Below are 21,718 nucleotides of genomic sequence, written 5' to 3'. Positions count from 1 at the left end.
TCTAATTGTCTTCATTTGTGGTTTGACATACTACTCCCCCAAATCTCACATCCATAGAGAACAATTGAACCAATAAACCAAAAATGATTTTCTTGATTTTCCAATCCCACAACTTAGAGAGATAGAAGCCTTCCATCCTCCTTATATCCTTTAAATAAAAACCTATTAAATAACTAAAATAATCATTACTAATATTAAAAATAAAAATTAAATGGGCATTGGCATGGCCCACATGGGTATGCTAATTTCCACACAACATCTCTATTCCAGCTGTTCTTTCGCGCCTTCTAAGACCCCTCGGTGACTTCCTCGACAAGCTAAATATAAACATCGCAAAGGCGAGGAATTAAGGTGACTGGAGAGTTCTTCTTGCATGACAATTCAGGAGGGTTGTTAGACGTGGAAGAAATGTTCCAAACCCAGGGTTCCAATACATATGTGAAAATGATCTGCTAAGATTTTGGCTCTCAAAGCAGTGAGAAGAAGAAATCTCTTTCAAGTTTTTTGAGCTGAAAGATTGGAAGGTCTCTCACCTGTTTGTTCTTGGAGGTGGTTTTTGTGGAGCTCCGGGTAAGCTTCTAACTCTTGTTGTTTCAAGAAATGGAAACTGGAAAATATGATTGTCGTAATTTAGGGAAATGAGAAAGAGTTTGAGTGTTAAATGTTTTGCCATAGTATTCTTAACAATGGATAGAGTTAGAGTTTGTTTGTTCTTTCCGTATCCGAGTGCTTCCTTAGGCTTATTTTCACTGTCAATCAAACTGTTCGGTATGTTGCGATATTTGTGGCTGCTTATTGTTCATCACCTTTGAATTGATAACATTGTTTCCACAATGACCTCCGACCTAGGAGGCTCGTCGGTTGTGCGGTTATGCCTTCACAGTGATTGAGGTTATGCACTCGATGTTCTTATGAATGTTTCAACTTTAGGGTTTGTGTCAATTAATATCTCTGATATACCATTAAACTCGCATCTCTGTAATACATAATCTTGTTGTTCTCTCTGATGTTTTTTCAATGGAATCTAGTTTTTTTCCAATTAGATTGCCCTTGTCAACTTCTTGATTGCCAATCTTGCCAGGACAAAAACCTGAGAATGAGGATATGTCTATGTTTGCACATTGATAGGGTTACAGTGAGAATATTGGGTGAAGTCTATATCAATTCACCTTCTCGTATAGACTGTCTATACGGGTGGATGGAGGAACCTAGGTTGACAACTTTTTCTGTATTACGGTTTCCTGTGGCTGCAAGGGCTTCTGACTCTTTCCTACTGGCAACAGTAAGTCCTGATTATTGACTGGTTTTTGATCCACCTTGTTTTCTGTAAGGCTGGGGTCTGAGGTATGGGGGTATAAAATATTTCAGTAGGTGCTGTTAGAATTTGGAATATTTTAAAGCTGCTGGTTTCAAATTTTTGAAAAGTTTCAGCTCTGAAATTTAGGGAAGCTGGTGGAATGAACTTTAAATACAGATTAGGGCTGCTATTGTTCAGAAAAAGATTCCTTTTAATTCTGTAGCATATTTTTTTCCTTCATGAGACCCCCGCTTCTTCAAAATAGATCCTGAAGCCCTGAAACCCCAGTGTAAGTGGACTGTAAGGATGATTAGGCTCTTAGGGTGCATATTTTAATTGTTTGATAAGAATGTGATAAGAAAATTTTCTTGTAGAGATTGTGTAATGTGATAGTTGTGTTTGAACCTTCATTTATTTGTGGCTGACCTGCTCACTTTCTGAGCATGGCTCTATCTAAAGTCATGGTTATGGCTACTCGAGAAGCACCTAGTGGCAAGTCTCACTAGCTAAGTCACAGGCTCTTGTGGTTCAATCCATCATCATGTTAAATATTGGCTTATGAGTACGTCTGAGTCTGGCGATACTTCATGATAAATATGGTACAGTCCATCGGTCCTCAGTTGGGGATTAGGTTGCTGCTCCTAGGTTAGGACCCAGTTGTCCACTGTCTCTCCCATCTGTGCTAAGGACCCTTCACCATTGGCAAGGAAGCATGGATTAACTGTTGTAACTCGGTGATTGTGAGGTTTGTACCTGAGAAGGGTGATTTTAAGTTTAAATATTGAACTTAGCTATCTTGTGAAACAAATTCTAGCTCAAAAGAAGGTATAAACACATTTTTATTTGGATTGAATATGTTTAGTTGTGACAATGAATTTTGAAAAAGAATTGATTGATACTTTATTTGCTATATTAATGATAGCTGCAAAGTTGAATTATTTAAATGTTACTCCCTAGACTGCATGCAAATGTCTAGGTAACCTTGGGTAGATCTAGACATTAATAAACTTGATCCGAGTGGAAATGCTTCTTGGTAATGAACCCTAGCCTTGTGAAACTACTGAAAACCTAAAAGGGGGTGATTAGATGAGACAAGGTTTCTCAAAAAAAAATTGAAGTAAAATGCATGCAGGACAGGAGCACACTTTGTGAATTTTTTGTTGTTAGGAGCAAAGGAACAAAATGAGCCAACTGATTGCATCAAGGACATTAACCTAATTGGTTGAAACGATGAATCAAAATAAGATAACCTTAGTATGATGGGAACTGATCCTAACTTGTAATATGTTATGAAGGCTACACTGTAATGCCCCCTTTTATGAATGTAGATGGAATTAAGTATGACTGTCATTCATATTGCAGACTATATTAATATTACTATTAAATTCTGCATAAGAATATCATCAGACTTCATATATTAAGTACATCCCCATTCATACCACCGAGAACAAGGATGTTACTGCCTGCAGCTTAATAACAGTTCTGATCTGATCTGATCTGATCTGATCGATGGTGATCTCACTAATTGTGTTTGATTCCTTTCCTTTATATCTCTCAATTTAAGGGAGAGGTCACACCTCTTCGTCATATATGCCCTTTGGCAAGAGACACACCCTTTCACCATTAGCACCCTTTGAAAGAGTGCAACTCTTCATTATTTCTGCCCTTTGAAAGGGGCACAACTTTTCACAATCAGATCTGCACTTCTGATTCCCCAAAATATCCCCCTCAAATGAGGCTCTCTTCTCCCTTTTATATCTCATGTTTGAGGGAGTCGCATCTTTTCATTTCATGTCTTTTGACCATTCATTAACTTAACTAAAATTTAGTTATATTAATTATACTTGTATATTTAAATTTTAAATTTTATTATTATTTACCATTAACTTGTATTTCAGAGTGGGGACATTACAGTCCGCCCCACTCAAGATTGCTTGTCCTAAAGCAATGATCAATTTAACTGAATTTTCCCAATGCAAGGATTCCTAACTAATTCTTGAAGATTTGTAATCTTAAGACAAGTTTTTTCTCATCAATTGTAATCGTAAAAACTGTGTTTGGTTGTTTCCTTGAGACAAACAAAGGTGAAATCCTATTCATTGAGAATAGGATTAGAAGCATGGCACACATGTATGACCTTCAACTCCATTTGGTTCACTATTGTTATTCTCATATTATAGATTAACTTAAATTATAGAGCAAAACACGAAGCATACACTTGAAAATATGGAGTATACACATGAAAACACAGAGTATACACTTGAAAACACGAAGTAGTGTTGTGACCATTTCACACATCGCCCCATTTGGAATGGGGACCCCCTCTTTTTGCTCGTTTTTCGCTCGCCTTTCGCTTCGTTTTTTAGGGTTTTGTTAGTTTGTCAATTGTCTGGATTTAGGGTCAAGCCTTAGGGTTCCCTTTTCGTCTTTTCAGGCCAGAATCCAGTCAGTCTTGAGAGCTTTTTGAGCTTCCTTTCGTAGGATGCAAATTTTGAATGCAATGAATTCACCAGAATGGTCTATTTTCAATTGGAATTTTTGAGTGCAAAGTCTTAGTTTTTCTAAGTGTTAGTGATGAAATGTGAAATTTTGTCCAATTGAGCAATTTTGACCAAATTTTGAGGTTTTTGATTTTTGATCTTGGGCATGGGGAATGATTTGTTTTTGCCTTGTGAAGTGATTAAACTTGTGAAATCTTGATATTTTGGCCTGTAGGAGCAAAATCGCTCCTGTCCCTCAGTCAAGGACCGGAGCTCGTTTTCAAATATCTTACTGTCCCTGCAGAGTCAAGATGAATTTCGAATTGCAAGTGATGAAGAAAGGCGTGATCTTTCCGTTGAATATAAATTGAAGAATTTCACGAACACGGAAGTGCCTCCAGGAGTCAAAATCGCTCCTGTCCCTCAGTGAAGGACTGGAGCTAAAAATCAAATATTGCTTTGTCCTTGCAAGATTTTAACGACTTGACGATTTGAAGAGATCCAAGGAGATGCATTTTATCAAATGAATATAACTTGAAGTGCCGACATGAAGGAGAATGACCCAGAATGCCAAAATCGCTCCTGTCCCTCAGTCAGGGACCAGGGCGAAGTTCTTTGTAGCTCCCGTCCCTCTCCTAGGGACCAGAGCGAAGTTCTTCATAAGGCAAAATTCAGGCAAAAATCAAGTAAGTTATAAGTTTGAAGACAAGAAAGGAGGCGAGATGAACTCGTTGAGGACAAATTGAAGATTATGAAACGTCAACAAGGGACCCAAATGCCCAAGTTCGCTCCTGTCCCTCAGGGAGGGACCAGAGCGATTTATACCTTAGACAAATTTCTTGCTAAGTTACAATCAATCCCAAGGCATGGATGAATGAAATGAGGTATAACGAATCCATTGAATATAATTTTTGAAGGAGATAAAGTGAAATGAAGCCTACAAGAGCAAAATCGCTCCTGTCCCTCTCCAAGGGACCAGGGCGATATAATGATTATATTGCTTTTATCCAAGTTCCGACCACTCCAAGACGAAGAACAAGGTGGCAAGGACGTCTTAAGGCATCTCAATCAAGCACAAAGTTACAAAGGTCGCCAAGTTGAAGAATTTGCATTAAAATTACCTAAGTTCGCTCCTGTCCCTCAGGAAGGGACCAGAGCGATATTAATCATATTGGCTAAATCTCTCAAAAATCACGTGAGGTCAAGGTTTTTGCAGATCACACAAGGTCTAAGGCATCATAACAAGGTGATATGCAAAAGGGTTAAACGTTAAATGATCATCGAATTGAACAAAGAGGCTATATCGCTCCTGTCCCTCAGGAAGGGACCAGAGCGATTTGCATAGGAACCTTCATTTTTCTTCAAATGCATGACAAGGCAAGGATAGGCAAGGTCAAGGACGCTATTTGGAAAGCAATGAACAAAGAACAAAGATCAAAAGTTTGCAAATTTGAGCCAAGACACAAGGATCGCTCCTGTCCCTCAGGAAGGGACCAGAGCGATATTGGTTAGAACACTCGTTATCCTTTAAAGATCACGTTGAAACAAAGTTGCACAAGGTTTCAAACATCATTTGGAAGGCGATACAAAGGAGGTGAATGTTAAGATGTTATCAATTTAAGCTTGAAATGGAGAAAACACATGAATCGCTCCTGTCCCTCTCCAAGGGACAAGGGCGATGATCCTCTAAACATCAAAAACGCCTTATAGAATTCAAGTGAAACGAAAAAGGAATGAAGAAATAATATTGCTTGTCTCTCACAATGAAGATTTAAGATCGAAGATGCAAGATCTAGGAGAAAGCATGAGGATCGCTCCTGTCCCTCTCCAAGGGACCAGGGCGATATCACATTTAAAGACATTCAATCGCAAGGATAAGTTAATCAAGCTCGAAGGACCCAACGTAAATGGCAAATTCAACATGGAGATAATGACTTTGGACGTCAAAATGCAAGGATCAAGACCAAATTGATGGATCGCTCCTGTCCCCCAGTCAGGGACCAGGGCGATGAGGTACGTATATTTTATTGTCAAAATTTGGCGCTCAAAACAAATATTTTTGAATTTATTTAAATGCTAAAAATCGATAATTTTTGAAAATTCAATTTAAATGGCATTTAAAATTTGCGCTTGGTATTAATTAATTGTTTTTGCCTTGTAAAAAAATTGAAATTATTAAATTAAAAAACGTTGGCAAATAATTAATTAATTATTTTAATAAAAAATTAAATATAGCGCTTGGTATTTATTTGTTTTATGGAGGTCGGCCCTTGTATTTAATTTAAAATCGTTTTAATTTGCCTTAATTTTAACAAAGTCGGCCTAAGTGATTGGTGATGTGAGCGCTATAAAGGGAGGGTGGTGAAGATTTTTATTTTCACATTGTCATTTTACCATCTCAAGTGCGATTTGAGGAAGACAAAGAAGGTGTGAGTTGTATTCAAGGAGCGAATTTTAGTTTATGCAAGGTGGTGTGAGGTATCATCCAAGGCGTTAACTACTATCCAAAGGGGTGCGAATTTGAAGATCCATTTGTGCGAACTTGTTAAAGACATTGAGATCACGTCAAAGATTTGAGGGGTGGCGAAGTTGATAAGAAGGACATTTATTTGAAGATCACGTTGAAATATCAATTTTGCCTAGGCGATTTTGTTCATTTTGCATTCTAGAGTTAGCTCTCTATTGAGGTATGGCGATATTGCTTTATTGTTTTAATTTTGAACGTTGATCGTCATAGCCTAAATTTTGAAATTTTGAATTTTGAATTCCTAGCTCAATTATTTTTAGGAAATGATAACTCTAAGACTTATCATGAGGTTTCCTAAAAATACTCTCTAATCCATGTTATTCATTGCAAAATCTAGTTTCTCATTATGAAATGTTGTGTAGGTATGGCAACCCCGAAGGCGGGAGCATCCACCAGTCGTTCAGCTCTCATGAAAGAAGATCAGAAGACCGAAGAAGTGGAGACCAAGATCGTGTCGAAGTGGAGCAACATTGGAGATACAAACTTAGGCAACTTCAGCACGAAGAAGTTCCGAGAGGTCCCTTATATTGGCAAGCCATCACCTGTCGCCCGGAGAATAATCGAGAGTGGCATCATTAAGGCGGCCGGCTTTCCTCCAGCTGTTCAGTGCCATGAGTTGATGATCGAGTGTGCTCGTCACTATGATCCACAGTCCAGAACGATCGTGTCCAGTGAGGGAAACACTTTGGTGTACCTTTCAGAGGAAGCTATAAGTGAAGCTTTCCATCTTCCAGAGCACAGGGACATGATATACAAGAGCATAGAAGGAGCCAGGTCGATGTACGAAGATGATCCAGATGCTTGTCTAAGCATTATCAATAAGAACTGGTTACTCAAGAGCCGTCCCCGTCTAAGCAAGATCCCGAACACACCTCACAGGATTGATTTTCAGGAGGAGTACAGAGATTTGATTACCATGCTCAACCGAGTTACAGGAGCCCCTCACGCCTTCTATTTTGAGAAGTGGATGTTTTACTTCATCCAGGTGATCGTTCAAGGGAAAGGTACGATACATTGGGCTAGAATGATTAGCCATTGCTTAGACGTACAGTTGAGGAGACTCAAGGCTACTAAGTCCTTCCACACGAGTTCATACGTTATCTATGCCTTGATCAGGAGTGTTGAGTACGCAGGACTACCTCACAGAGGAGTGATTGGAAGAGGACCCAGCGAGGTCAGAGCTTGCAATTCCTATGCCTACTTGCATCATCCGCCAGGGAGCAACTATAAGTTGGTTAATGATACTTTCACGATGAACATCACAAGGACGTTGCAAGGTGGGATTCACAACAGATTATCTCAGGATGCACAGGAATTCATAAGGAGGTACGGTGCTTGGTTCATTCAGTTTCCCAAGTTCACTTATATTAGAGTGCATGGATGTCCTTTACCCCCATACATGTTGCCGAGGTATCCGACGGACATAATTGTGTTACTTGAAGTAATAAGACAGTTGGTAGCATATGCGAAGGCATTCAGACACAGACATCAGAATGGAGTTCCAGTGCCTATCATTTTGGGCAATTCAGTTGAGGTATGTCCTAATGCTTTAGCCATGGATGACGCAGAGAAGGAGTTAGCCTTGTATTCTTTTTCATCTTTTGCTTTGAGAGAAAGCTTTGATCCACATGGACATTTAGAGGAGACAGTCGGCAGAAAGTTTAAACATGAGTACCAAATAGAAGATTTTATGATGAATCTCTTAGATGATCTTGAAGTGAAACGAAAAATGCATTCTAGATTGCCTTTAGATTTCATCAGGAAATGCAGGATTTACAGAGTGGCCGACCAAGCTCAGGACAGTGGCAGACATATCCAGTCATCCTATGATCGAGAAAGTAAATCAATAAGGTTAGATTGGAATGAGCCCGAGGTCGTGGATCTAGATACTTTGATGGCTCCAGTTTTGTCTTGTACTCGCAGATGGGTTGACGTACAGCATCAGAAGTTGAGAGAGCAAGGCATAGCTATGACTTTCACTTTGGAAGAGAAACCAGCCGAAGGTGGAGCTAGTGTGAGTGAAGGCAATCCTAATCCTAGAAATTCAGGTGAAGGTAACCTTCGATGTGCCAGTGAGGGCGATCTCCATCCAAGAGGTTCGAAGAGAAAAGAGAGACCTGGAAAGAGAGAATCTTCCAAGAAGAAACCAGAGGCCAACAGAGATCGATCATCCGGTACTTCTTCTAGACCTGAGAAGAGGACACTTCAAGTGGAAGAATCCATGGAGTCGATGGTACAGAACGACAGGCAGGAAGAAGGACAGGCACAGCAAGGGTCACCAGATGGATCTCTCCAGGATTATGAGTTAGATGAAGATAAAGAGGACAACGAAATGACATCTCCTCCCAGACAAGAAGAAATAGTACATAAAGAAATTCAAGTTCAAGAGACAAGATCGATTATTCCAGATTGGTTGAAGGAAAGATTAACCAAGGTGATCGTAGTAGAGGACGAGGACAGTGCAATTGATTTAGAGAGCCTTGTTGGACGCTCACATGAAGTAACAGAAAAGAGGAAGGCTACCAAGATGTCCAAGATGATTCGAGATGAGACTCGATCCAGAAAACTGCAGATAGCTACACCGGCAGTAGACAAATATGAAGGTGAGATCCTAGCAGAGGAATATGATATACAGACATTTGAGCTAGGACCATCCACATCAGAGCAGACATTGGACGATGCTACCGACTCATTTGAGGCATTGAAAGACAAGCTTAGAGAAGAAATGGAGAAGAACAGAAAGCTTGAGAGAGAGGTCGGTGCATGGAGGACATATTTCAGTCACATCAATGAACCTTTGGGACGTTAGGATCCAGCTAGATCACCAGTGCAAGCACTTCCACTTCAATCAATCAATGAGGCAGAAAGATTCAAGAATATGGTCCAGCGCACAAGTACTTGGATGGATAAATCTCATACAGTTGCCATAGAGTTTGTAACAAGGATGATGAAGATTATTCATCAAGCTATCCAGGTTCTTGAGATAATCCACAATTTGATGATAACAGTAGCCGCATTTGCCCATACCAAAGATGTTATCATTCCTGTCTTGAAAGTAATAAGACACACATCAAGGAAGGTCTTGGCACAAGAGAAGATCATGGATGGAGGACCTCACAGTTTGCTTCAGTGGTCAACCTTACTCCATATGAAGAGTGTTTTCTTTGAGGACATCAGTACTAGATGTAGCCAAGTTGAGGAGGTGATCAATCCGATCCAGGACAGAGTATTTGAGGTACTTCGTACCATTCTTGGCAGAAGGATCGAGGTCGAGACAGATGTGGATATGCAGGAATTAGAGGATAGAATCAAGGCCATCTTTTGCAAGGACGCAAATGTTATAGATGAGCAATATGATCAGATGTTTGCCACCATGCTCCTGATTGAAAGAACGAAAGAACTTGAAACTTCATGGGACGTAGCTCTTCTAGATGCATTCGATCAAGTCATCCACTTAGAAGAGAGTATGAAGAATCTTCCCGAGATTCCAATTGCAGAAATCGAAGGAATCGTGTCAAGATTCATTGCATATGCTAAAAAAGAGAATTGGAAAGGGAATAAGATTCTAGATGAGAGGTTGTTATAGATGACATGGCATCTTATTTGTCATTGGTTTACGTCTCCTAGGTTTTTGTGCCAAATTTAATATTTGGCTATGCATTTAATATTGTTCAGTAAAAAGGAGGCCATTTGTAACAAACCCTAATTAGGGTTTAGGTGTCATGATCTTGACCGTTGATCTACTTTCAATCTGGACCTTTCATTGTAATTGAGGATGCTATTTATACCCTCATTTTTTCATTTCATAGAGTAGTAGTTGATGTAATAGTTAGATATCAGAGAGTTTATTGTATTAGAGAATTTAGAGTTAGAAGCAATTTTATCTTGTAGCAAGATTGAGTTGAGGAAAGGAATTCAAGCAATTGTTGTACATGATGACTTGGAAATCAATAAAATATTGAAGTTATGGTGTTTTGTTGCAACTTTCTTGGTTATCTTCATGGTTGTTTAATTTACTTGAATCATGCTCAATCAAAGTAGTGTATAAGTTTGAAGGACATAGTGTGAGACTTGATTTTTGGTAGGATTCGCTTTCCATACCACTAGCTTCTTGCTGATTGTAGGAACGCCTTGTGTGGTCGACTGGAGAATACTTTGAGTCCCTTAATCTTCAATCATTATTGTATCTTGGATATGTACCTTCGTGGTAGTGTCTTTGATCTTTGATGCATTGAATATCATTTTGTTACCTTAGAAGATCGCATCAATTTCAATTGAGTTGTTATCTTATGGCAAAATTGAAATTGGTTGAATCTTGCCAAGTCTTGTTCACACGAAGTCATTCTTAGGGTTAGATTAGATTAGACCTCTTTCAAACCCTACTCTTTTGTTATTTTTGAAAAGTTTCTTTAGTTTAGCAAATCTTGAACTTTCGGAAGCGTAAGACCCCTTGGAGGAAACAACAAATCACATCATACCACTGGAAGCTTGTCCACACGTAGAGACCCTACTAACCAGAACCTTGGAGTCTTTCTAACTGATCCTTTATGCGAATCTTCAGCAGTTAGAGGCTTTTTCTCAAGAGAGGATAAGATGCCTATTGGTATTTTATTCTGTGTATGATGGTGTATAAAATACACGTCAACAAGTAGACACATGGATATATTCAGCTACAAGCATACACATGTAGATATAGTTTACTTGGTTCACAAGAAGCATGAATGTCCAACCAAAACCAGATCCATCCCTTGGGCCAATCACTCTATCATTTCATCCACGAGAGGTAGGAGCGTCCAACCAGGACCATTTTCATCTCTCGAAGTAACCAATCCACAACTAGCTTGCCGGTTCGGGTTCGAAGAAGTGGTACGCCGTTTCGGCAAAATTTTGAAAAGGGGTTTGGGTTCATTAGTACAAAAACATGTAAATTTTTTTTTATATATATATATTTTAATATTTGTGCAACCTGTAAGCATGAATTAAGATTAGCATGTCACATAGCATCATATAAACAACAAAACAAACATAAACTTGTAATCATAGCATCACAATCATACCATAATGACATCATATACATCAAGTTTATTATCAAAATGACAAAATATTCAAGTATCATTGTTTCAACTTTCAACAATATAAAGTTTAATCATCAAATGGATCAGCTAATTCATCCTCCTCATCCTCCTCATCATTGACATTGACATTAGATGAGCCAACGCCACTTGCACTTGGACTATAAGTTTGCTCGCCCTCCAAGTCATCAAGTGTCAATGCAAGAAGCTGAGAACTGAGAGCATCCAAATCAGTATGCTTTGGCTCTATATCCCACATCTTCGTTTTCCCTTGTGTGTAGTCACGTTGTTTGTGTGAAAGAAGATGTAGGTTGGAATGCACATATACTAAATTCTCCGCTCTTTTTGATAGCAACCTATTGCGCTTTACTGAGTGGATGAAAGAATATGTGCTCCAATTTATTTATGAAGCAGTTGAACTAGCAACCTATGAAGACAAAGTAAACAATTAAAGTTATACATTAATAAAATTAAAATTAAAAATTACTAGCAACCTATGAAGACAAAGTAAACTATAAATAAACTTGTGATAACTTTTAATTAATTAAACTTACTTGTGATAAAACTTTTACAGCGAGGGGGTGTAGGTGTTGGAAGCATGCACCATGGAAGTACCACCAGCTATGAGCATCCTTCTTGGATCTATGACGAAGTGCCAACACTATCTCGCAAATCGTCATCAGGATATAGTCCAAGAAATGCTGCCTTGTACCCATCAGATACTTCTAGATCTCTCCATGGTGGAATTCTTCTTGGTTTATCAAGAAATTGATTGCTATAGTACTTTGGTGTCAAGGCATAGGCAAGAAGATGCAAAGGAGTGGTCATCTTATTCCACCTTTCTACAATAATTGCTTTCACTTCTTTGAAGAATTTCTACTCTGGGTCATTCTCTTTTGCATTTATAGTGAACTTTATTTTTTCAAGCATTGAGTCAATGCCATCATAAATCTCACCAATGCAAGGCCTATCCATGTCGGTATAGTGAATCATACTCATAATGGGCTCAGTGATACTTAGGAGATATGTAACAAGATCCCACCATTTCTCATTCAATATTCTCTCCCTAATTTTTTCTACCCTCTCACTGCTACTCTGCTTCCATACAGTCCAATTGTTGCTGATCACCATATTGCATAGTGCCACTCTAACATTCACAAGTCGTTCTAAGACGATTGTGTTTGATGCAAAATGAGTCTCAGCAACCTATAACACAAATTAATGCCAAAATGATTAAAAAATAAAGCCAAACTTTAAAGAAGAATACACAATATAGCTTACACAATGATATTATGAACATTGAAATAAAAAAAATAAAAAAATGTAAAATTAAATTACTATTTCACTTACCTTCAATAGCTCCAAATTCGAAAAGGATCTAAAGATCCCTCGAGACATGTGGTGGTTTGTGATGAACATTTGGATGTCCCCAGCCTTTGCATACACATCTCTAATCCATTTTATTTCAGTCCCAATCGTTTGTAGCGCAAGATTGAGTGAATGGACCGCACAAGGTGTCTAAAAGATGTGATCATAGCGTTCATCAACCAACAAACCAGCAGCTCTACAATTTCTTGCATTGTCCATTATGACTTGGACAACATTGCGGGGTTCCACTGACTCAATGGTGGAGATGAGAATTTCTGCAATAAATTGGCCATCTTTTACTTGGCCTTCACAATCTACAACTTTCAAAAACATTGCCCCTTTAGGGGACACCGCTATGACATTGATCAATGGACGATTTTTAGCATCTTTCTACCCATCTGAAACAATTGTTACACCTGTCTCAGCCCATGAATCCCTTATGGGTTTCAATGCATCTTCAACCCTCTTCACCTCTTTGTCCAATAATGTTCGACGTACCTTCTCATAACATGGGCCCTTATACCCTCTTGGAGCTTCATTAACACTTTTTATCATTTGCTTCCAATATGGGGAGCGAACAATATTGAAAGCCAACCCATTTGCACAAATGCACCTTTCTATATTTTGGTCAGCAATGTCTCTACTCTCATTTTGAAATGCGGTTTCTAAAGGCCCCTTTGTTCTTTTGCGTGTCAAGGGTGGTTCATTTTTAGGTTCATTTGTGGAAAAGGTGTGGTCTTGTACTACAACGTCGGGATTAGATGGCGCTTGCATTCCACTTGTTTTCTTTGCTGCGGTTTGATTCAATCTACGAGCTTCTCTCTCTTCTGCCTGATGCTCCTTAAAATATTTCATCACTGTCTCATCTGGTATAGGTTTACCATCTTTTCCAGGGCATTTTTTGATGCCTCTTTTCCTTTTATTCCACACAAATGGCCTACCACCTGATAATATGAACTATTACGTTCAATACCACATCCTTGGCATCTCCAACAGAATCCCCCACCTCTTGGAAGTTGGTTTAAAATGTCAACATACTTCCATAAGGGAGAATTCAGATCATTTATTTGTTTTGTAATTGTTTGTTCATTGCCAACGGAGGAAAAGGTAGATGCCATTCTAGTTCCTATGGCAAGAAATAACATAAACATATTCAAAAACAAAAACAAAATAATGAAAAACAATTAACGTTTCATGTTTGACAATTTGTGAAACAAAAATAGTTGGAAAAAAATGTTAAAAAACCTACCTCTTGTAGCCAATGGGAGCTTGCCAATGTATGGAAATGATGCTGCAACACTTGTTGAAGCTTCAAAAATCAGTCTTCAACTCCTCCTATTTGATCTTGGAAGCCAAACTTTGTTCACCCTTTCTTCAACCTGCTGTCAAAAAACTTTTGTTTGCAACACAAATGAGGAGAAATGAGCCAAGATTATGTTTTAGAAGTCACTTTTAGGGTATAAAATTGACTTTTTACATGGCGGATTTCAAAATTTTTTTAAATTTTGCATAAAAATACCCGTTTTGGGCTGCCCAGCAGTCTGGGTTGGACTTGGGTCTGCCCGAGTTCAACCTGGTTCGATCTTGGTCCACCCGAGTTTGAACTAGGTCAAACCCCCTCCGGGAAATTCGACCCCTGGTCGAACCAAGGCCTGACCGGACCCGAACCAGGGACCCGGACCGTACCGGACCCAAACCAGGGGGGTGTGGAGGCGAACCCAGTAAGCTAGATCCACAAGAGGTAGGAATGTTCAACCAGGACTAGAACCATCTCTTGGGCCAATTCACTTTACTCTCAAGAGGCAGGAGTGTCCAACTAGGACCAAAACCATCCCTTAGAGTAACCAATCCACAAGAGGCGGGAGCATCCAACTAGGATCAAAACCATCTTTTGGGTCAATTCACTTTACTCATAGGAGGAAGAAGCGTCCAACCAGGACTAGAAACATCTCTCGGAGTAACCAATCCACAAGAGGCAAGAGCATCCAACCAGGACCAAAACCATCTCTTGGGCCAAATCACTTTCCTCACAAGAGGCAAGAGCGTCCAACCAGGACTAGAACCATCTCTCAAAGTAACCAATCCACAAGAGGTAGGAGTGTCCAACTAGGACTAGAACCATCTCTATCCACAAGAGGCAGGAGCATCCAACCAGGAATTGAACCATTTCTTGGAGTAACCAATCCACAAGAGGCAGGAGCGTCCAACCAAGACCAAAACCATCTCTTGGGCCAAATCACTTTACTCACAAGAGGCAGGAGCATCCAACCAGGACTAGATCCATCTCTTGGGGTAATCAATTCATCACTTAGCCCACAAGAGGCAGGAATGTCCAACTATGACCAATTCCATCTCTTGGGGTAATCATTATTCCACAATTCACAATAAATCTCTTTCACAAATCTGCTATAAAGTTTTCCACAAATCTGCTATAGAGTCTTCTATAATCTGATCATAAGATTGTCATAAAGAATCCACAATCTCTTCTCAAAAGTCTGTTACAAACTCTTCATATACTTCACCTCAAATCTTCATATAATATTCTCTCTTAATCTGGTGTATATATGATACCATTGTCATTTAGTTGTTGCCATATTTTTGGATGGAGTTAGTATATCCCTTCTCATTGATTAGAATACATAATTGATTTATCCTTACCCTATAGGCTGGCAAGTTCATGCTCTGATACCACTTGTAATGTCCCCTTTTATGAATGTAGATGGAATTAAGTATGACTGTCATTCATATTGCAGTCTATATTAATATTACTATTAAATTCTGCATAAGAATATCATCAGACTTAATATACTACGTTACTCGAGGATGCGTTCCTGATTTTTTTTAGGCATCCCCGTCCCTGGGACAGGGGACTCCTAGGGGACGACCCCATAAATTCTGCATACAGACAGTGAATTTTGATGATGAATTCTATAAGCAATTTGACGTTGACTCTCAATTTAACACAAATTTGCCATAAGAACTCTGCTGGTTCTTATATGTTAAGGTTCTATAATGTATATGTGCATGTTTTATCCATGTTTTCATATGAATTTTATAAATTTCTTTATATATTCTAATTTTCCCTATTTTTATATAGCCGTCCCCTTTGCCGTCCCCTAGCTGTTAGTGTTTGGTAGCTTCAGGAGATATTTTTTCTCTAAATTTAAAATAATAAAACTAACGAAGGTAGTGATTCATATAAACAAAGGCAAATATAAAGAGAGGCCATTATAACAAAGGCAACAATTAATAGAGTTGTTAACTAAAGACACACCCTTTCAAATAATGTCTCCTTTCTAAAGAGGTGCATCATTTCACTAAACATGGAGATATTTAAGGAGACTCAAATCATTTGCAAAGGTGACAAATACACACTTACATTTCTGATCCTAAAAACTAACATGGTATCAAAGTGGATTTTAGAAAGATTGAAGCAAATTTCCAAGGCAGAATTTTATATCATTCATATCAGCTGGGAGGCAGTGGTTTTTAGATGCGTGAGTTGTGGAGTCATATCTCCAGGTTGCAGGCATTTTTGAACCCATACGTGGCATGCAAATGACTCAGAGCTAGCATGAATGACCTGTTAGGAGGCCGTAGCTGATTGATTCTTATTTGCTGAGTGTTTTTGAGGTGCGAGTGAGTCCATATCAGGGATCATGGGTCTGTTCCTAGCCATGGAGTCTCAGCTTGTGGACTGTAAATAAGACAACAACCTCCTTAAGTCTTGATGGGCGTTTGCAGGCATATGGGTGGATGTATATGAGCAGAAATAACATTGAATCTACAACTATCCTTTTCATCAGACGTGAAGGTGGTTAAAGGTATAGTGGTGGATAATCAATAACCCAGTAGTACTTGCATATACTAAGCATTCATAGAACAGAATAATTGTACATCATAACATGAATGACAGATGATAATAATTAGACCAGAAAGTTATATCTTTATTCCAATGTCTCCAATTGTCCATACATCCTCCCCCTGTCGAGGTTCCAACCAAACAATATATATACCCGACTGTCACCAACTCCCAACTACCCGACGGGAACCTCCTGGCAACAGCAAAACATAAACACACATAACACACTTATAATTATTATTCGTATTAACATACGTTTTTACCCCTAACATTATCCCCCCCCAAAAACGTAGTCGTCTTCCAGACGACTCAGACAAGAGAAATTGAAATAAAACATGGCTAAGACTGAGAAGAGGGAGGAGGCGTCCCTGTAGTGGTAGTAGGCTGAGGTTGCTGCCTAGCCTGAGTTTTCAGATTCTTTTCTGCCATTAACTGTCGTTCCCGTGCTTTCTTTACCATGTGAACAGCTTCCATCAGCTTTCCATCTTTTTGCTCCAGCTGTGAAGTGAGCGTCGCCACCTGGGCTGGCAATGCCTGTGCCTCCTTCTCCTGCATGCTGCAACGGGCCTCATATGTAGTCATCTTCATTTCCATCTCCTTCCTCAAGCTCTTTTCAATTGTGGCCAACTTCGTCTGCTTCCTGCTCTCTTTTTCCAGGGTTACTATGTAGATCTGTTGGGCCTCTTTCTCCACTTGATGTTGCCACATCTGTAAGTACACCTCGCGAAAATTTCCCTCCATACTGCGGAAAGTGGTGCCTAAGGTGCCTAAGCCTCCTATCACGCGCTTGTGGGTCCAGTTCTGAATCATCTCAAGTGTACTATTATCCAACCATCCTTGTTGCTCAAGGTGCTGCGTGAACTCATCTTTGTACCCCTGGGCCATAAAATGACACAGCTGTGTAGCATCGGCTGAATTACCAACCTCCATATGTCCAGTCAGCTGAGCCATGCCGCGTGCAACATCCGAGAGTCCTTGTAGCTCCGTCAGGAATCGTCTGAGTGAGCCTGTTGGGTCACTCGGATCAGGTAGTGTGATATGGAGTCTAGTGAGAGTCCCCTCCAGGGCACTGCTCTGCTCGTCCTTTCCCTACTGCTTCTGATCAGTGGGTCTCTCCTCATTTGGGATAGTGACCTCACTATCTGGAGTCACGTCGGGCCTGATAGCCATGTTATGTGGTGCGGGGGAGGGGGGCAGGTGTGGGGCGAGCGCGAACTGTCCTAGCCACCCATCCAGCGACGTGTCTATATCCTCATCTGTCATAGTACCCAGGGCTGCCTCTAAGCTAGCTGATGTCGTACCAGTCTTTGCTGCTGTCGCACCAGTCCCTGTTCTCGCCGTACTAGTTCATGTTGCCGCTGTACCGGTCTCTGCTGCCATTGTACTAGTTCCTACTTCCATCGTACCAGTTTTTGCTGCCGTCGTACCAGTTTCTGTACCAGTTCCTGCTGCCAGTACGGCTAAACTAATCTATGGCAACGATACTCGTCGTTGTGTCGGCGGCTCCCCTTCCCCAATCTTCTGGGATAATACCCCCACAGGTCGTACATCTCCTACGGGGCTGGTGACTGCAAGCGCCTCTTGAGGTACCAGGTGTGCTGAGGCTAATTTTGAGGGTGTAAACTTCACCCTCGTGCTCTTCCATTGTGCCCGCAATCCCCCTTGTTGCTCCTCTTCTTCATCTTCTTCCTGCTAGCACGACTCTGTTTTCTCCTCCTCTACAGTGGTGTGTTTCGACAGATGGAACCCTTCATCCCCACTTTCCAGTTCTTCCGTTTCTTCCGCTTCCTCGGACTCCTCAGCACTGCTAAACTCTTCCACTTCCACAGATGTGTCTAGCTGCCTCCTCTTCCGTGTGGGCTGCGCTGTGTCGCCAAGGGTGTCCAGGTGAATGTTGTAGTACACAGTGGGTTTATTTGGTTCTACCCGTCCGTGAGGTTCGAAGGTCCCCCAATCCTCTGGCGGTACCTGTAGGCGTACTGCATCTAAGAACAAACTGATGGCATGATGGCACATGTAGAATGCTTTGTGCTCTAATCTCAAGAAGTCGTGAATTCGTTTTGCCAGGAGTTGCCCCCAGTTGTACACTTTCTCGCATTTGATCCCATTCACTAACCCAATCATCCATATGGCGATATCTGAGGCCCGGTTGGCCCCTGTCAGGCGGCTTTTAACCAGGTCCATCAACATCCTCCACTCTCCTGGTGCGATAAAACTACGCTTCATTCCTCTGCTGTCGACCCAGACGCTCTTCCACTGCTCTTTTGTGAGGTCGTCTCGGCACACCAAGTCTATCAACCATTTTTTCTTCTCTCCAGTAAGGTTTTTGGTTGGTTTGGCAGCAGCTGCTCCTTTATCCGGTATGCCAAATACACGCCTAAAATCCTCAGGTTTGAATGAAACCCGCACTGTGTGCCCTTGAAACTGGATGACTGAAGCTCGTTCGTGAGGGTTATACCTGGATACCATGGTCCGTAGGATTGGCTCGGACTCTTTAATGTTAAATATGGGCATCTGCACAACGTGGTTGACTTGTGCTTTTTTAAGCGATTCCTTCATCACATGGTTTGGAGGGTTTTCCTCCCACCAGGTACGACATTCACTGCTAGTCACTCTCTCGAATGCTACATTTGCGGCTGTGAGTTCCTCTGAGTCCTTCGTTGCCTTCAGTCTGCTCCTGGTTTTCCTGCGGCTAGTAGGCTCTGTGGCAGTCATGGTTGTATTGCAATTGTCTTTCTCTGCTCTTCTACCCATACCCCTACTTGAGTCGGTATTATAACCGCCTGACAGATTGTCTCGCCAGTTGGTGCGGCCTGTTGTGTCACTTTTCGCTTCCTTGCTGTACGACCTCCTTATTTGTCTTGCTGAATGCCTATCGTACAGATATCTTTGCCTGTCCACCTGGTACCTTACGCCGTACGGATCTCCTTGTCTGCCTGTCTGATGCCGTACGCTGTATGGACTTTGCCTTATGGGTGGGGTTGATGTTGATTGCCGTACGGATGTTGCTGGCCGTACGAATGCTATTGGCCGTACGGGTACTGATGGCCGTACGAATGCCTCTGTCTGTCTGACAACTGTCACTGCTTGTTGCCATACGGATATCTCTGTTGTCGCTGTTGATTGTCGTACGGATATCTTTGCTCTGTACGTATTGGCGGAAATGGGCCGTACATCGTACGGTGGGGGACTGCCTTTGGAGGTTATGGACGTATGGTAGCTCCGTACGTCGTACGGTACTACTAGTTGGTAATGCCTTGCTTCTCCTAAGCCGTACTCGTACGGCAGTTGGTCTGCTTTTCTTGGGCCAATTCCAATCCTTGTATGCCGTACACCATACGAAGCCTGTGTGTCGTGCCTGTGCTCCCCTTTTGATGAGTTTTGTATATCGTACGGTATGACCTCTGTGTTGCATTGTGGACTCTTTCTTGCACGCCGTACGTCGTATGGTACAGCCTTCCGATTTTCCTGCCCTTTTGATCGTTCACTCCGTGCACTATGCGGAATTGTCCCCTCTTGTGCGTCCATACACGTACTCCTGACTGTTGTCTCTGTCCTTGAAGTATTCCCCTGATCCGTACGGTGTACTACTTCCCTTCGTACACCTAGTCTTGTCTGTCTGTCAGGTCCATCATCCTGGGTTGTGTCTAATGAGGCTTTGTGGGGGTTTTTATAAGCTTTTCCCTTTGCCAGAATTAGGGTTAGGTAAAAATGCCTTATCAATTTAATATAAAATAATTGTTTCTTTAGCAGTCTTACTTTTTCCCTATTATTTTTACTTCTACTTGCCTGATTTTTTAATTTGTTCCTACCTGCTAATTGAGTTTCGAACGAACTTGCTTTTTTCCAGTACCTTTCTTCCTCACCCTTCCAAGCCCCTAGTTTTTCTAGTCGTCTTGTTTCTTTCATCTGACACGACTTTTTCAATATTAGCTTCCACGCCTTTAATTTGCCCAGGTACCTTTTGGCCTGATTGTGCTCTCTGGTTGGTCTCCTGCAAGTCCCTGGCCAGTTGACTATATTTGTTTTTCCGGTTGCAAAGTTCCCCTATCTCCTTTGTTTCCATCTGGTTGGCCTATTACTTTGCTCTTTCCTCCCTTCCTTCCTTGGTTCGACATTCCTCGTCTTATCCTCCTTCCATTTCTTGTTTAGTTCCCATTCGGAATCTCCCTCCTCATTGTTCCTCCTCTTCACTCCTAGTGTATTGTTGGGTGTCCTCATTTTTATTTTTGAGTCATGCAACCAAGTACGCACATGTGGTAGTCTTCTGTAGCATTCTTGGGCGCAGCAGGTCCCTACGTATTCCAGGTCCCATATTTTGTCCACCAGTGGTGCGGGTCCCACACCCTTGTAGCGGCCGTCAATGTACCGGTCCCCGTATTGGTGGTACCATTTTACTTTTTCTCCGTCGATCTCCGGAGGTCTAGTCGGGTTGGGAATCACCCGATATAATGAGTTAGGTCCAGCCTCCATCTCGCTTGCCCCGGACGCGATGACAAATAGATCCTCTGTCTTCAGTACCATTTTTAAACATGGTCCCAGGGTTGCCCCATATTCTTCCAGGTTGAGTTTGTCCTCTAGGTCTCTCGGCTCCACTTCTGTAAGTGGGTTCCCAGTTTTCCTTCGAGCTTCTGCTTCTTCGTCGATGTCATATGCGACGTACCCTTCCCGATCTCCTTCGTATGGCGCCCATTTTTTCCAATATCCCGAGACCCGTACCCACACAACTGGGTCTCCGAAATACGCATTCGTGAGATGTTTGTGAATCCTGGGACTGCTACACCTTCCACCCTTTTTGGTACAAGTCGTTCTTCTATGGTCGTTAAGGGCTTTGCCCAATCGTCATCCCTCCTGTAGGGTTCCTCTTGTACTACTGGGTCTTCCTGGATCTCCTTGTCTTGACCAATGGTCCAATGTCCTCTCGTGGCATATCCTAGCATGTTGATCCCAATCACAGGTTTATTTCTTTCCTTGTAGATTTTTAACTTGGAACCGTTCACGGGGTCCCTGATCGGATTGTTATCCAGAGTTGCTAGTTTCACTGATCTGTTACTGCCGACCTCTCTGATTTTATAGGGCCCGAGCCACCGGACCTTGAACTTCCTTGGTCGA

At 41.3% G+C, this 21,718-nt stretch overlaps 1 protein-coding gene across 1 annotated transcript in view; it reads left to right on the top strand.

The window, feature by feature from the left end:
- Window positions 1–292: 292 nt before the first annotated feature.
- Window positions 293–21,718, top strand: part of LOC131028304 (heat shock 70 kDa protein 5) — a 39,845-nt gene continuing 18,419 nt past the window's right edge. Inside the window, exon 1 of the mRNA XM_057958550.2 lies at window positions 293–570. The gene's annotated coding sequence lies outside the window, so the exon portion shown is untranslated. The remainder of the gene's footprint in view (window positions 571–21,718) is intronic.

Source organism: Cryptomeria japonica, chromosome 7, assembly GCF_030272615.1.
Source record: "Cryptomeria japonica chromosome 7, Sugi_1.0, whole genome shotgun sequence".
In the NCBI taxonomy this organism is placed as follows: Eukaryota; Viridiplantae; Streptophyta; class Pinopsida; order Cupressales; family Cupressaceae; genus Cryptomeria; species Cryptomeria japonica.
The sequence above is the reverse complement of the archived record's forward strand: the minus strand, read 5'-3'. Positions and strand labels throughout refer to the sequence as shown.